The sequence below is a fragment of the Nannospalax galili genome, unplaced genomic scaffold, assembly GCF_000622305.1.
Source record: "Nannospalax galili isolate Female #2095 unplaced genomic scaffold, S.galili_v1.0 scaffold1357, whole genome shotgun sequence".
Lineage (NCBI taxonomy): Eukaryota > Metazoa > Chordata > Mammalia > Rodentia > Spalacidae > Nannospalax > Nannospalax galili.
In genome coordinates this window covers 317,980-334,189 of record NW_008339987.1, presented here as the reverse complement: position 1 = coordinate 334,189, position 16,210 = coordinate 317,980, and the positions used below count along the sequence as shown (strand labels likewise).

Below are 16,210 nucleotides of genomic sequence, written 5' to 3'. Positions count from 1 at the left end.
CAGGTGGATCTCTGTAGGATGGAGGCCAGCCTGGTCTACATAGCGAGTTCCAGCTGGAGCTTAGGGAGACCCTGTCTCAAAAAAAATAAATAAATAAATAAATGAATGAATGAATGAATAAATAAATAAGTAAATAAAATAAATAAATGCTCTAGAGAGATGGCTCAGTGAGAAAGCCTTTGTTGTACAAGCATGAGGGCTGAATCCACACAGAAAAGCCAAGTGTGGCCATGAAGGATCTCTGGAGCTTGCTGACTACCAGCCTAGCTAGTTCCTGGTTAAGTGAGACCATGTCTCAAAGGACTATGGCCAACGACTGACAGAACATCCAGTGTACTTCTCTGGCCTCCAAACATGCATGGGTACGGTACAAATATGTGCATACTCCCCACACACATATACACAAAATATAAAAAATAAAATAAAAAGGGCCGGTGAGATGGCTCAATGCATAAAGCATTTGCCAATAAGCATGATGACCTGAGCTTGATCCAAGGAATTCACATGGTGAGAGACCTACAAGTTGACCTCTGACCTCCACATACATGCCACAGCACCTGTGCTCCTACACATACACCCACCAACACAAAAATAAATATAAGGCCAGGCATGGGCATACACCTTTAGTCCCAGCACTTGGGAGTCAGAGGCAGGCTTCTGTGAGTTCAAGTTCAGCCTGGTCAGTGAGTTCCAGGCCAGCTGGGGCTACAGTTAGACTATCTCAAAAAGACCGAAAAAATAAAATACAAAGTGCCAAGTTTCCCCTATTTGTTACACAAGATCTACAGCTGGTCTCTACCCACCCAAGCTTTCACCAAGAGCCAAGTGCAACAAATAGGCTGGGCATGTATGTAATGCCATCACTCAGGAGGTTGCAGCAGGGAGGGAGGACTTCCCAGAGTTTGAGGTTGGCCTGGACTCAGAGCAAGTACTAGACCAGTCAGTTATAGAGCAAGAACCAACCTTGGATTTTAAATTTTAGTGCACAGATGGTCCAGTCACTGCAATCCTATCCTACCTGTCACAGTAAAAGTTGCAAATAAATGACTGTTTATAAGTGCTTGGGGAAGTGAATTCCAGGCAGCAATTAGGGAACACTACTCAGTGACAGTGTCTCAAAGATGAGGTCATGTTAAAGTAGAAAAAGAAACCTTCATAACACACCCATTTGCTACTGTTAGCATATGCATTAAGCCATGTTCCTATAACGTTTTCTTATATTCAAGGGGCTGGCAAGATGGCTCAGTGGTTAAGAGGGTTTGCTACTCTTTAAGACCTTTGTTTGCCCAGCACCAATGTCAGGTGGCTGTGAAACTCAAGCCCCAAGGATCCAATGCCCTCTTCTGGTTTCCACAGGCACCTATAAGCATGGGCGCATACACACAAACACACAAACACACACGTTAAAAAAATAATAATGAAATAAATTTTCTTTACATCTGTGTCTCCAGGGCTGGGGAATAAAGCTCAGTTGGTAGAGAGCTTGCCTAGCATGCATAAATGAAGCCCCTAGATTTGATTCGCAGCACCGAATAACCCAGGTGCAATGGCACACACCTGTAATCCCAGCATTTGTGGGCTGGAGGGAGGTACAATAGTAAGCTAGATTAGACTTTGAAGTCAATCCATGGGGCTGGAGAGATGGCTCGGCGGTTAAGAGCTTTTTATGTATATGAGTGTATTGCCTGCATGTATGTGAGTGCACCCACATCGTGCAATACCTTGGTGATCAGAAGAGGGCGTCGGATTCCCCTGGAACTGGAGTTAAGGACGGTTTGTTCATAGCCGCCATGTGGGTGCTGGGAATCGAACCTGGGTCCTCTACAAGAACAGTCAGCTCTTTAACAGCTACGCCATCTCTACAGCCCCATTATAAAAAAATGTTTTTTAATTTAAAAAAAAAAAAGAAGTTGAAGTCAAACCTAAACTACAATTGTGAATCCAGCCTAGGCTATTTGAGATCTTGTCTCAAAACAAAAATATTATCTCCAAAAAGGATGCAGTGGCCTAAACTGGTAATTCCAGCTTCCAGGAGTATCAAAAGTTCAAGGCTAGCCCCAAATCCATGGGACCCTATCTCAACAAACAAAAATTAGCCAGCATGGTGGTGCACACCTTTAGTCCTAGCACTTGAGAGGCAGAGGCAGGAGGATCTCTGAGTTCGAGGCTAGCCTGGTCTACATAGCAAGTTCCTGTCTCCAAAAGGCCAAAAATAAATAAGTAAATAAATAAATAAACAAAAATTAAAATTCTTGTATCAGAAGGATGCCTTGTGTGGGTGGACACCCCAAGCCTGGACTACAGTAATTTGAGACCAGCCTGAGCTACATGAGACTCTCAAAATTGGAAAATTAAAATAATAAAGGCTTAAAGACATATGCCTTATTCCAAGTGCATGAAAAGCCCATCCCATAAGCTACTTTTAAAGATGGCCACATTACCTGGGAAGGTTCAGATCTCTCCCTCCCCAACATAGCTGTAAAACAAGTCTGTAGACACAGTACTATTTGGCCCCAAGCTACTAGACACTGCAGCACCTTGACCCAACACAGCCAACCAGCTTTGTGCTGCTGAAAACCAGGTTGAGAGGTGGAGGTCTTAGAAAGGCATTTCCAACAGATTCCAATGCAGACCCCACTTAGTGCTTGTGACACCATCCTTGTTTTAGGCAAGGTCCTGCTTAAGTAGCCCTGGCTAGCCTGAAGCTCACTGGTGGTACAGGCTACTCTTGTACTCATGCCAATCCTGCCTTGGCCTCCTAGAATACAGGGTCTAATTAGAGTCATATATGTGCCAACTGTCATCAGCTTCTATCCATTAACCCAGGGCAGGGACTAACTGTACCATGGTCACAGCTCTACACAAAACCAAAGACACAGACTTGGTTTCACCGAAGGCAGGGTCAACACTTTATGTTTTTTCTTATGCTACTTTTGGTTGACAATGGTCCCCAATACTTCCTATGTTGGTGTGGGAAGGAACTGAGGGGTGACGGCACTGTCGGGCTTTTAGCAGGCATGCCAACTTCTCTCATGCCTAGTCTACATAGAGCTCCAGGCTACCTGTGGCTACAGGGAGACCCTGTCTCAAAAAGTAAAAAAAAAGGAAATACCAGGGTCCTCACAGGCCCACTGAAGGATTAAGATAGGCAGCCTGAATTAAAATAACAAGACTTGCTGGCAAAAAAAAAAAAAAAAAAAAAAAAAAAATTACCCTACATTGTACTACTTTGGGAATGTAAGTATAGTTTAGTGGTAGAGTACTTGCTTACATGAACAGGACCTTGGATTCAATCTCCAGCAACAAAAAGTTCAAAGCAAGCAGGGCCAGGTATAGTGGAACACACCTTTAATCCCAGCATCTGAGGTCAGCTTTCTCTAGAGAGTTCCAGGTCACCAGGGGAATATAGTGAAATCCTGTCTCAAAAAGAAAAAAAGCAAGCAGGATGGGCATCATGGTTCATACCCATAACCTCAGCGTAAAAGTATGCCAAAACAGGAAGGCCATGAGTTCAAAGCCAGCCTTTGCTACTCAGCAACTGTCAAGCTAACTAGGTATACACAGTAAGACTGTCTCAAAAAGAGCAAAAGCTGCCGGGCGTGGTGGCGCATGCCTTTAATCCCAGCACTTGGGAGGCAGAGGCAGGTGGATCTTCATGAGTTCGAGGCCAGTCTGGTCTACATGTTGAGTTCCAGGACGGCTGGGGCTACAAAAAGACCGTCTCAAAAAAAAAAAAAAAAAAAAAAAAAAAGAGCAAAAGCTAAAATGTCTTGTGTGGGCCTCATGCTGAGGACACTCTACCACTGAGCTATGTCAGTAATTCCTTATCTGACTCCTCAGTATCTTCTATCAACCACTGATTTAAACTTCAGCATGTGCTACAACAGGCCAGCACTGCATCCCCATTTCATACATGAACAACTGAGGCTTGGGCACTGGCTTAAAATTAGTCATCAGGAATGGCCCTGCTGTGGTGACCTCAGCAATCTATGACTACAGACAAAGGATTTTAGTATCTTAGAGCTTCCCTCAACTAATTTTGCAAATGAGTAGTAATCAGTTTGTTAATCTAAAACAACTTGATCCCACTTGATCGTCTAGGCACTATGCTGGCTAACAGCAGTGTACCCAAACCCACTTCTCAACTGGGCAGGAGTCTCAGAAAAGCCCATTAGGCAGCACAGCAACCTGTGTGAATGTCTCCAGCCAAAGCCAGACCCATGAGAATATCTGCACTGGGCTCCTCTACTTCTGCAAAGAAAAAACGTTTTTTGAGATTATAGCAAGTATAAATGCCTCCCCAAAACAGCTCACTGTCACAATATGGAAAAGGACTAGCTCTCCCACAGCCTCAGTCTCACACTCTATATAATACACAAACACACACTTTGCAAAGTATATTAATACCATACTTCAGTCATGGCCCATCTTGAAACTAGAAATATTGAAGGAGTGAAGGGAAAGGAAGGAGATCACCCAATAAAACACCCAGAGCTAGGCCTGGTGACACATGCCAGCACTTGCAAGGAAAAAACTGCATGGGAAGCCCCTGTTTCAGAAAGGAAAAAAATCCACTGGGGCTGAGCAATACCCCTAGATCACAGTATAGTACCCAGGAATTTTTTTTTGGACACACGGGTCTCCCGGAACTTGCTATGTAGACCAGGCTGGCCTTGAACTCAGAGGTCGGCCTGCCTCTACCTGGGACTAAAGGCATGCACCACCCAAGAATTTTCACATTTTGCAAGGGCTGTCTTGGAAATGGTTTCCAGATCTAGATGTGGAGCTGGCATGAGAGCTGGTCTGGGACAAAAGAATCCCAAGGGGTGTTTTGCTGAGTTACTTGTCCAAATGTCCATTGAAATCAGGTCCCTGGGGCTGCAATGAGGGGTGACAGGCGTCTCCAGGTCACAGGCACCACATGGCTAGAGAAAAGGAAGCCAGGGAAGCCAAGGAAGCAGGCTTCCAAACCCAGCCCCAACCCCCATCTCTCTCCCTCCTCCCAAGCCCCCTGCAGTTCCCAGATCCTCTCCTCCTCTCCCCTCCCCCAACCTCTACAGGGGTAGGGGTTTTTGCCTATGGTTTTAAGGAAGATGTGGCAGGCCCCAGCTCCAGCACCAGCCCTTTGTCTCAGCTCTTTCCACCCCAACAGGAAAGGTAAAAGATCTTGCTTAGCTCTGCAATTACACCTTCACCGTTGGCCCTAAGCTTGGAGGGGGGAGGAGCAGAAAAGTGGTCCCATATAAAACCACAACCCCCTTTCAAAAGGAAACAAAGGGGCTGATGAGATGGCTCAGAGAGGAAAGACACCTGCCCCCAAGACCTGAGTTCGATCTCTGGACATGGTAAAGAGAACTGACTGCCACAAGTTGTCCTTAGACCTCCATAGTATGGGGGCATGCGCTCGGCATGCACAAACACACATGCACACACACACAAAAATAAATGAAAGGAAACAAAGGTGAAACTTCCTGCCAACTCCCAAGGAACAGACAACGATTTAGAAATGCTTTTATAGTTGAGATAGCAAGAGTACACTGTAAAGGCAGGAAATGCAGGGCCTAGCAAAGGTGCCTTCTCTCTAACAGGCCCTTACCATTGAGTCCTTCCTTATCCTAGCTCAAGACTATGATGCCGACCATAAAGAGAGGGCTTTAGAGCTCATAAAGGTGTCGCATCCTAAATCTCCAATAAGAATTGTCCCTTTCAGGTTTAACTTAAGCACAGAGATGACAAGGTAATTACCTTGAAAAGTATATAAGTACATGCCCAAGGCCTGCTGCCCTCCATGAGGACAGCCTGCTTCAAGTCCATGTGCTAATGATAACTATGGAAGACTCAGTGAGTGCTGCTTGCTCTATGGTAAGGCTACAAAAGTTCATCTCAAAGCAAGAGTGTAGCACAGGGAGCTGGAGGGATGATTCAACAGTTAGAAGCACACTAGCTGCTCTTGCAGAGAACCCAGGTTTGGTTACCAGCACCCACATGGTGGCTAACAACTTTCTGTAACTGACAACCTCTTCTGACCTCCAAGGGTATTGCACAACAGGGGTGCAATTACACACATGCAGGCAATGTACACATAGAACAGAAATAAACTTTTAAAAAGTGTAGCCCAGCCAGACATGGTATGGCTCGCCTTTAGTCCCACCACTCAGGGGGTAGAAGCAGGGAGATCTGAGTTCGAGTTCAAGACCAGTCTGGTCTACATAGTGAGTTTCTGGTCTACATAGTGAGTTGCAGGCCAGCTGGAACTACAGGGAGACCCTGTCTCAAAAAGAAAAAGAAAGTGTAGTCCAGTGGTACAGGGTTTGCCTGACTTAAGGCCCTGAGTTTGAACCCTAAGCACTTGGGGGGGTCGTTATAACAAAGTCTGGAAAAATTAAATCTGTAGCTTAAGTTTCCAAAGGTCAGCATAGCACACAAGCCACAGCAGGCCTGGTGGAGGAAGGAGGGCAGGGCAGAGAAAGGTCGGGGTTCTAGGCCTCCTATAAGTGCCCCATCAGGAGCCATATTCCAAAAAAACAACTGCCAGTCTACCAAAACCCACAACATCCAAAACTCAGTAAGCAGTACACTCGGCCCTAATTCCCTTTAATTCATATGCATCAGTAGAGCGAGAATCGGAGACCTCACTCTGCAAATCTCAGGAGCAGGGGGAGGCCGCTTGGCGGTACATGTATGTGGAGCGCCCAGGACTGTAGGTTAAGACTCAAGCAGGAAACGCTGCGCCCATGGGCAGCCCATCCTGAAGAACTAGGCAGGTCTCGGCTTCCTGACTCCACTCTCCCTGGAACGAAGAGCTCCACAGACACCCGCAAGCAATCACTTCAGGTACCGACGCGTGCCAGCTAGGAGGTGAAGGCAAAGTTTTTAATTAAGGCCTCGGTGCGTGGGTTTGGGAAAGTGGGATCAGCCTCATCCCGGAAGAAGGCTACTAAGGATGGAAAGTGTGCCCCTAAGGCAGCGGAGTGGCGAGGCACCGCCCCCGGCTCCTCCCCGGCCAGGTGATCTCAGCCGCCGCCAGCCCCTCCCCGCAGCCGGCTGCGCCTAGTCTCAGGTGGCTCTGCTCCGGAAGACCCAGGGGACAACGCCCATCTCGGCTCGCTCACATCCCCGTTTTCCAGTACCGAGAGCACCATGCTAGCCGGTTACCCCTCATCCGATGTTGCTAGCCAGCAGGGACCGCCATCTACGCCCACCCTCACGGCACAACTCCCTGGTCCTACCTCCCTTCCATCCCTCACCCAGGAGGCTCCCTGTGGGATCCAGGCCAGGTAAGGACTCCTCCTGCCCAGGACCTCAGCCCCTCCCGGCCCCACTCCACTCCGCGGTCCCCTCCTCCCTACATCCCAAAGCGGCTGCACATCCTGTCCCTCAAGTCTCCCGAGTGGCCGGGTGCAGCGGACGTGCCCTTCCACGGTCCCCGTCCCGCTAAGTGCCACGCGCCCGGCTCTTTCCCGGGTCCCCGCAGGTCTCCCGACGCGGCCAGGGTCGTCTCTGGTCCGCCCGTCGTCCGATCCCCGGCCGCGCGGATGCGGTCCCCAGGGGCTCCGGGCGCGGTCCCCCGGCGCGGGGCGCTCACCTGCCGGGAGGCTGGCTCGTGCGCGGCGCCGCAGTCGCGCCTCGGATCGGGACCGGCGGGAGGGAGGCCGGCGGTAGGCTGTGCCGGGCGCTGGGCTCGCGAATCTCCGGCGCCGATCGCCCAGCTACTTTTACTTGGGCCGCTTAACCCCCGCGCTGCCGGCCGGGAGCGGCCGCGCGCTCGTCCGCGCGCCAGTGGGACGAAAGGGTCTGTCGGGGGCGCTCGGCTGCGAGCGTCCACGCGGGCAGCTGCTCCGGGGCAGGGGGCGGTGAGGAAGCGGCGGGGCCGACGCACCGAAGTGGGTGGGGAGGGGGCGGCGCCGCTGCCCTTGTAGCCCGGGCCTGGCCCTCGCCCCGCCCCCGCCCCGGGCGCCCCCGCCTCAGCCACTCACCGCCTGGCCCGGCCAGGGGGGCGGGAGAGGGAAATTTGAAATCACTCCGAGCCTGCCTCTCCTCTCCTTCCCTGCTCCGCCCCTGGTCCTCCTGGACCTGATCAGACAGACACCCACCAGGATGGCCAACCCTAAGTGAGGACATCTCAGCCCTCCACCTGAGACCCCTAGGTGATGCGCTGCCCGGAGCAGACACACACACACACACACAACACACACACACACCACACACACACACACACACACACACACACACCACACACCACATACACACACACACACACCCTCTGGATGGCCAACCCAGCCTTTCCCCACCACCTCCTCCAGGGCCATGCTGTTCCTGCAGGTCACCTGTTGGGGACCCCTCTCCTCCTACTTCTTCCTTTGCCTTCACCCAGCTCGGCCCTTGTCAGCCATCTTGAGGGGAAGGGAGGTCAGGGAAGGAGGAAGAACCGTTCAGGTTCTCCGACTACCTGGGTTCTCCAACCAGCTGGGGAGAAGCCCCACTCCGCAGGTCTGGGTTGCCTCCACCACACTTTGTAATATTTATGGCACCTGGCATTTGTATTTGTTTCTGTAGTTGCTCGTTTTCCTGCCTATTGTCTGTCTCCGTACAGTAGATGGGAAGATCAAAACCGATGCTAAATAAATATGTTAAATGAACTGAATAAATGAATGATTGACACAACTACAAGGCGACGCCTCCGCAGACCCTGCTCAACTTTTCAGGCATCTCCTACTCTGTCAGGTCCTGACTTCCAACCATCTGTACGTGTTGCTATTCCTCAGATACTGAAGCTTATCCCTTACGATGGAAACTTGACCTCTTCTCCACATGGACTTTCTTTACACAAATCTGTACTGGTCACCAGGAGCTCTAACTACTCCACTGAACGGTCTTCCACCCTTGTTCTATTCCATTCTCTTCCTATTGACACTTAGACCTGAGATTGTTTTGTATATTTCTTCTCTCTCTACACACAGAGAAAGAGAGAGACAGACAAAGGTTCAGTCCAAGAGGAGCAAAAAAAGCTACAGCTCTCCTTCTGCATCCAAGCTGTCTCCACAGTCCACAGGGGGCCTAGTACCAAAAGGAACTCAACACAAGTTTGTTGAATGAATGAATCCCCACAGGTTTCCTGCCTCTGGGAGTCCAACACAGCTTTCCTCCTGCATCTCTTGCTGGTTAGTGAGTAAATGAGCAAATGGCTACTACTTTGAGAAATTCAAGTTTCAGCATTTACTGAACCTTGTTACACTTAACGTGAACAGAGAGGCTAAGGAGATGCAAGGAGAAAAAGCCCACAAAGCAACACCCAGCCTGGGCCTGGCCCCATGTGGAGGAACTGTGGGAACTTCTTAGCTCTGAGGGCAAACAATTCTAAAGTGTGTTCCAGGAAGTTGGTGCAGGAAGAAGGGAGTCTCTTAAGAGTTCAAATGAGAAGGTGGTCTTGGTCCTGTCCTTTGGAAAGGAGCGTAAACATCAGGAGAATGGCTGGACGTGGTTGCTCCTGCCTGTAATCGCAGCGCTTGAGACTTAAGGAATTCAAGGCCATCCTCAGCTAGATCTCAAGATCCAGGCCAGTCTGGGCTGCATAAGACCCTATCTGAACCCTGCCCCCAAAACAATTTTCAGAAAAATAGGGGTAAAAATAACTACTTCCAGAGGGCACAAAACTTTACAGTTTGCAAAATGAATTGCCCATGTTGGCCACCTTATTTGAGCCACAAGGAGTAGACAGGGCAAGGAGAATCAGCGAGAGTTTCCAGGGCCCGCAAGAGGGAGGGGTTCATATAAAATGACCTTGAATGAGCACCTGTAATGGTGGTGCCCCAGCAGAGATTACCGTAAGATATCACTGATCATAATCATTAGCAGTCATTGTGTCCATGTGCATCGAGGAGATCAAAATTCTGTGATTATGCTGAGTTTGTAGTTGTATGGGAGAGGACTTGCCTACCATGTCCAAGGCCCAGGGATTTCATCCCCAGTACCACACACACACACACACACACACACACACACACACACACATCTGTAATTAAAGACCATTTGTTTTTATAATCAAAAAACACTAGATATGATGACAAGTACCTGCAATTCTAGCTCTTGAGGGATGGAGGAAGGAAGATTGCCAAGAGTTTGAGACCAGCCTGGGCTATACAGTGAATTCAAGGCAAGGCTAGATTACATAGTGAGATGCTATGTCAATCCCCTATACTCTCTTTCCCCCATCCCCAAAAAAGAAAGATGAAAGAAAGAAAACAAAAGAATGTCCTTGCTCTTAACAAACAGGAAATATCTAGGGAAAGAACATAATGAGACCAATTTGCCCTTAAATAGTTCAGAATAATAATGTGCATGTATATGCAAGAGGAAGATTTAAAGCAAATGCAGCAAAATATAAACAAATGGGTAATCTGGGTTAAAATCTTCATATATGGAGCTGGAGAGATGGCTCAGTAGTTAAGAGCACTGACTGACCCAGGTTTGATTCCCAGTACCCACATGTCAGCTACAAACCATCCTTAACTCCAGTTCCAGGGGAATCCAAAGCCCTCTTCTGACCTCCATGGCAATGCACGACATGGGTGCTCTCACATACATGCAGGCAATATACTCATGCACATAAAAAATAAAAATAATAAAATATTTTTTTTAAATCTTCATATATTCCTTGCCTTATGACTTTTTTCATTTTTTGTTACATTTATTTACTTATGTGTGTCTGTGTGTGCCATGTGGAAATCAGAGGATAACTTTCAGGAGTTGGTGCTCTCCTACAATGTGGGTCCTTGGGATCTAACTCAGGTCATCAGGCTTGGCAATAAGTGCCTTTACCTGCTGAGCCACCTTACAGGCCCTCTTATAACTTATACACATTAGAGATTATATCAATAAAGTTATACCACAAGCCAGGTGTGGTAGCTCACACCTTTAATTCCAACATGTGGGAGGTAGAGGAAGGGATATCTCTATAGGATGGAGGCCTGCTTGTTCTATATAGCAAGTTCCAGGCTAACTGTTGTTAGCCGATATGTGGGTGCTGGGAATGGAACTTAGGTCCTCTACAAAAGCAGCCAGTGCTCTTAAGGGCTGAGCCATCTCTCCAGCCCTCTATGGGAGGTATTTTAATGAGTACATGAAAGTAAGTTCTGTGTACCTCAATTATCTTTAAAATAGAGGTAATAATTTTAATTACTTCCAAGTTTGTTGTGAAAATTATATGATTTAATATAAGGCTTCTTACACACTGGCTCATTGGAAACTCATAAAGTGTTAAATAAAACACTTTATTAATAACAGAATAAAACCAGACATAATGGCCTAGGCCTGTAATCCCAGCACAGACAGAGGAAGGAGGATCATAAATTCAAGGTCATTCTTAGCTAAATAGAGGGTTGGAGGCTACCTTAGGATACTCCAGCTCCCACCTCAAAAAAGGGGCAGGGCATGCCTTTAATCCCAGCACTTGGGAGGCTAAGGCAAGCAGATCTCTATGAGATAGAGACCAATCTGGTCTACATAGAGAGTTCCAGGCCAACTGGGACTACAGGGATACCCTGTCTTTAAAAAAAAAAAAAAAAAAAAAAAAAAAAAAAGGTGGGTGAGGGGGGTGGAAGAGAAGGGCTCAGAGTATAAATATACAAATATACCTGCCACAGAACTTGAGGACCTGTGTTTAATTGTGGGACCCACAGAGAGGGAAAGAACAGATTTCAAAAAGTTGTGCTCTGACCTACATATGCTCTGTGGCAGGAGAACATGAAAGCATGAAGGCACATGGACACACACATACACACACCATAATAAGAAATAAGTGTAGGGGGCTGGAGAGATGGTTCAGTGGTTAACAGCACTGACTGCTATTGCAGAGGACCTGTGTTCGAATTCCAGCACCCACATGGCAACTAACAACTGTCCATTAACTCCAGTTCCAGGGAATCCTATACCCTCTTCTGACCTCCATGGCATTGTACAACTTGGTGCATTTATCTACATACAGGCAATCCACTCATACACATAAAGTAAAAATAAAATTTTTTTTTTTTTAAAAAGAAATGTGTAACAAGATTTTTCATGAGGGACTGGAGAGATGGCTCAGCAGTTAAGAGCACTGATTGTTCTTGCAGAGGACTTGGGTTCAATTCCCAGCACCCACATAGGGGCTACGAACCATCCTAAACTCCTGTTCCAGGGGAATCCGACACCCTCTTCTGACCTCCACAGCATCGTTACCAGGACAGCTGGGGCTACAGGGAGACCCTGTCTCAAAAAGACCAAAAATAAATAATTAATTAAATATTTTTTTAAAAAGAATTTTCATGAAATAAATGTTTTGTTTTCCTGGCTGCCTCAGTTACTCTTAACACATGTGGAGTTGGACATTGCCCTGGCCCTCTCAGGATGGGGTTACCCTTTCTGTACCCTGGGTACCCAACTGCTATGGCAAGCTCAGTTCAGTTTGGTCTACAGTATCAAATCTGAGGAACTCCATTTTACAGTTGAGGGAACTGAGGCTTACCAAGAGGAGGTTTGCCAGAGAGTCATAGCTGAGTTGATGGCAGAGCTGGGACAATATAGCCAGCTCAACCCCCCACTCCAGATGACACCACCCTCCCTCCCTGTAGTCCGGGCCAAGGAGTTTTGCACTGGTCCTTTCCCTATTCCAATTGGAATAATAATAAGAGCAAGGCAGATTTCCCAGAGTGACAACAGGGATTTCTCTCAGCCCTTGTAAGTAAAAGAACCCATTGTAAAGTACTCATGAATGACTGAGGTCTCATCAGAGGCCACCCTCACTTGCAAAGCCTGTCCCCATCTTCCCTTTTCAACAGGAACACCCAATTCTCTTTTTTCCTTTTTTAAAAAAACTACCCTTCCAGCTCCCGAAGGGCCATTGAATATTTTTTTTCACTTGTACCAACCTAGACCAATGCAGGGTCTGGCCAGGTAATATTCCTCAATTTTGTTATTTTGGGTTGTGCTGTGCTGCTGGGGCTGGAACCCTGGGCCTCACAGGTACTAAGCCAGTGCTCTCCTACTGAGCTGCACCCTGACCCCCTGAGGTAACTTTAATTCATCTGCACATTTGCTTTCTAAGAACAGGCACCTCCTTCACCCCAAATCAGGCATTCAGTAAATGTTTGTCCCCTTAAAGTTCTCCTTTATTATTACCCCTCTGCCCTCTTGCAAACCAAAAAGCATCCCTAACCTCTTTGGAAGCTCAGACACTGACCCTGAAAGGGAGGAGATATCAACAGCCAGGTTCTAACCACCCTTCCTGGGAGCCTATTGAGGGAACTGGGGGAGCATGTGGCTCCCCCTCTCTGGGTGTTGCTGCTTCCTCCACTGTCCCAGGACAGGTGATGTGGCTGGGAATGAGCTAGGAATGAGCCACCAACCCTTGGCGGCTTGTCCTCTTACCAGGATTCTGCTTTCTGGATTTGCTGTGTTCAGACTCTGCCTGCTCTGGATTATTTATTTGTTTGTTTTTGTGGCTTTAGGGATCGAATCCAAGTTTTTGTACAAGCCCAGGGAGCACTTTACCACAAAATTTCAGCCCAGCCCTTCACTGATCAGAATCCCCCAGTCTAAGCCAGTCCTTATCTCTTCCCCTTCAGCCGCCCTCCTCCAAGCTTCCTGAAGTCCACATGCACAGCCCATAGATAACCCTGCTGGTAGGCTGGGCTTTGGAAAATGACCTGGGGGGACAGTGGGAGAAGGCAGGAGTGACCAGCCTGGACACTACTACCCCCACCCTCACTACCCCTGGCTCTCTGCTTGACCAGTAGTGTCATTGGGGGCCTGACAAAAGTTAAAGTGAGCTTGAGTTCTGCTCATTTTTCAGGCCTGCTCATTTCCAGCTCCTTCCTCCCACCAGTTCTCTACACTCCCATGAAACCTGCTAACAGCCCCTTCACACCCCAGCAAAGGAGAGCTTTTGCAGTGACTTTTCAAACACTGTGTTAAGCACTTGCTGAGCACACAGGAGGCTTTGGGTTCATTCCTCCCCCCCCAAAACAAAACCCTCATTAGACACAGTTAACAGAAGGAATAGTTAGTTCCTCTTGTTCCCAGCACCTAGCACAAAGTTCAGCACATATAGGTGCTTTCATGAATGAATGAATGAATGAATGAATGAATGAATGAATGAACAAAGGAGTGAATGGGCTCAGTCACCTCTCAAATAATTAAAGTAGTCTACAAGGGGAAAAAAAAAAATCCCTCAGGTTGCATTTCCCAGGTTACACCCCAGGTTGGATTCACAGCAAGAAGTAGAGTCAAGCTTTGCAATTCTTCTTGGGGCCTGGCCTGGCATTCACTTTATAATCATTCTGAAGAAAAAAAACAAAAGAGACAATAAAGACTTGGGCCTCATTTTCTCTGGCAAAGAGACCTCCCGCCCCCCATGAATTTAAAATGAGGGGTGAGATTTCCGAAAGGTAGAGGCATTATCACCCCCTCCCTCAAACTAGGAACCGCCAAAGGGCCCTTTAGAAAGCAAATCTCCAGAGGTGAGGAGCTTTAATGTCCTATGGTGCTTAGGCTGAAGGATCTTTAAAAGGTTTAAATTTTGCCCAAGGAATTCTACTTGTAAATTTTTTTTTTTTTTTTTTTTTTTGGCTTTTTGAAACAGGGTCTCCCTGTAGCCCCAGCTGTCCTGGAACTCATTATGTAGACCAGGCTGGCCTTGAACTCTCAGAGATCCGCCTGCCTCTGCCTCCCAAGTGCTGGGACTATAGGCGTGGGCCACCACGCCCGGCCCTACTTGTAAATTTTATGCCAACAAAATAATTTGAGATCCAGAGGGAGAATTTTAAACAAACAAGCAATTTCATCTCAAAGCCCTACACAGAAACCAGAGAATTAGAGCTTCCCTTTAAGAACAACCACAGAGATAGCCAGGTATGGTAGCGCAGGCCTGTAGTCCCAGCACTTCGGAGGCAGAGGCAGGTGATTTCTGTGAGTTCGAGGCCAGCGTGGTCTACCTAGTGGGTTCCAGGCCAGCTGGGGCTACAGGAAGACCCTGTTTCAAAAAGACCAAAGGAAAAAATAATAATAATAACCACAGATCTCCTTGTCCCCCTCTCCTCTCTCTCCTCTCTCTCCCCCTTTCTTTCAGAGGGGTCTCATGTAGCCAGGAATTATCTTGAATTCCTGATCTTCCTGCCTCCACTTCCATAGTGTTTAGATTACAGGTGTGTAGGATCAAATGCTTCACAAACCTTAAGCAAGCACTATACCAACTATGCTACATCATAGAGAGTATATTTTCATTAGTTTACCTGTATAAAGTGGATCCGACTCCTGCCACTCTGGGTTCCAGTAAGCTGAGAGCCAATTTCAAAAACCTATCTGTAATCTTTCAACACTGTTCTAGATGTGGATGAGTTCACATCCTACCCTGTCCTGCTTCTTCCCTTCTAGTGTTAACCAGGAACCAAACCCAGGACCCATGAATGCTAGGCAGGCATTCTACCACTGAGCTACATAACCAGCCTTGTCTTTTTTAATGTCTTTTACTGCTCATGGGTGTGTGTGTGTGTTTTAGACAGGACCTCCCTCCCTGATAGGCTAGACTGGCCTGGAACTTGCTATGCCCTCAAATTTGGTGGCCATCTTCTTGCTTCAGCCTCCCAACTGTCACCGTTACAGGCCTGAGCTATTATGCTAACATGCCTGGCTTCAGTTTTTTTTTAATCTGGAACAGTTCCCTAACCATCCTAATGTCAAAACTCTAAGCCAACTGCATTTTTTACATTTTTTTGTTATGTGCTGTCACAATAAAGGTGGTCAATGCCCTCAAATTTGGTGGCCATCTTCTTGCTTCAGCCTCCCAACTGTCACCGTTACAGGCCTGAGCTATTATGCTAACATGCCTGGCTTCAGTTTTTTTTTAATCTGGAACAGTTCCCTAACCATCCTAATGTCAAAACTCTAAGCCAACTGCATTTTTTACATTTTTTTGTTATGTGCTGTCACAATAAAGGTGGTCAATTGGGGGCTGGAGAGATGGCTCAGCAGCTAAGAACACTGGTTGTTCTTGCAGAAGACCTGGGTTCAAATCCCAGCACCCACATGGCAGATAACAACTATCCGTAACTCCAGTTCCAGGGGATCCGATGGCCTCTTCTGTCCTCCATGGGCATTGCACCTCACTGGTGCACTTACCTACATGCAGGCAATACACTTATACACATAAAATAAAAATAATAAATAAAATATTTTT

General features: G+C 47.4%; 1 protein-coding gene across 3 annotated transcripts in view; it reads right to left on the bottom strand.

The window, feature by feature from the left end:
* The window catches only part of LOC103735528 (DNA (cytosine-5)-methyltransferase 3B), a 39,073-nt gene extending 31,311 nt beyond the window's left edge, over window positions 1-7,762 (bottom strand). For all 3 annotated transcript variants that reach the window (XM_008834829.3, XM_029564376.1, XM_029564377.1), the window contains exon 1: window positions 7,586-7,762. The gene's annotated coding sequence lies outside the window, so the exon portion shown is untranslated. The remainder of the gene's footprint in view (window positions 1-7,585) is intronic.
* Between the last annotated feature and the right edge of the window lie 8,448 nt (window positions 7,763-16,210).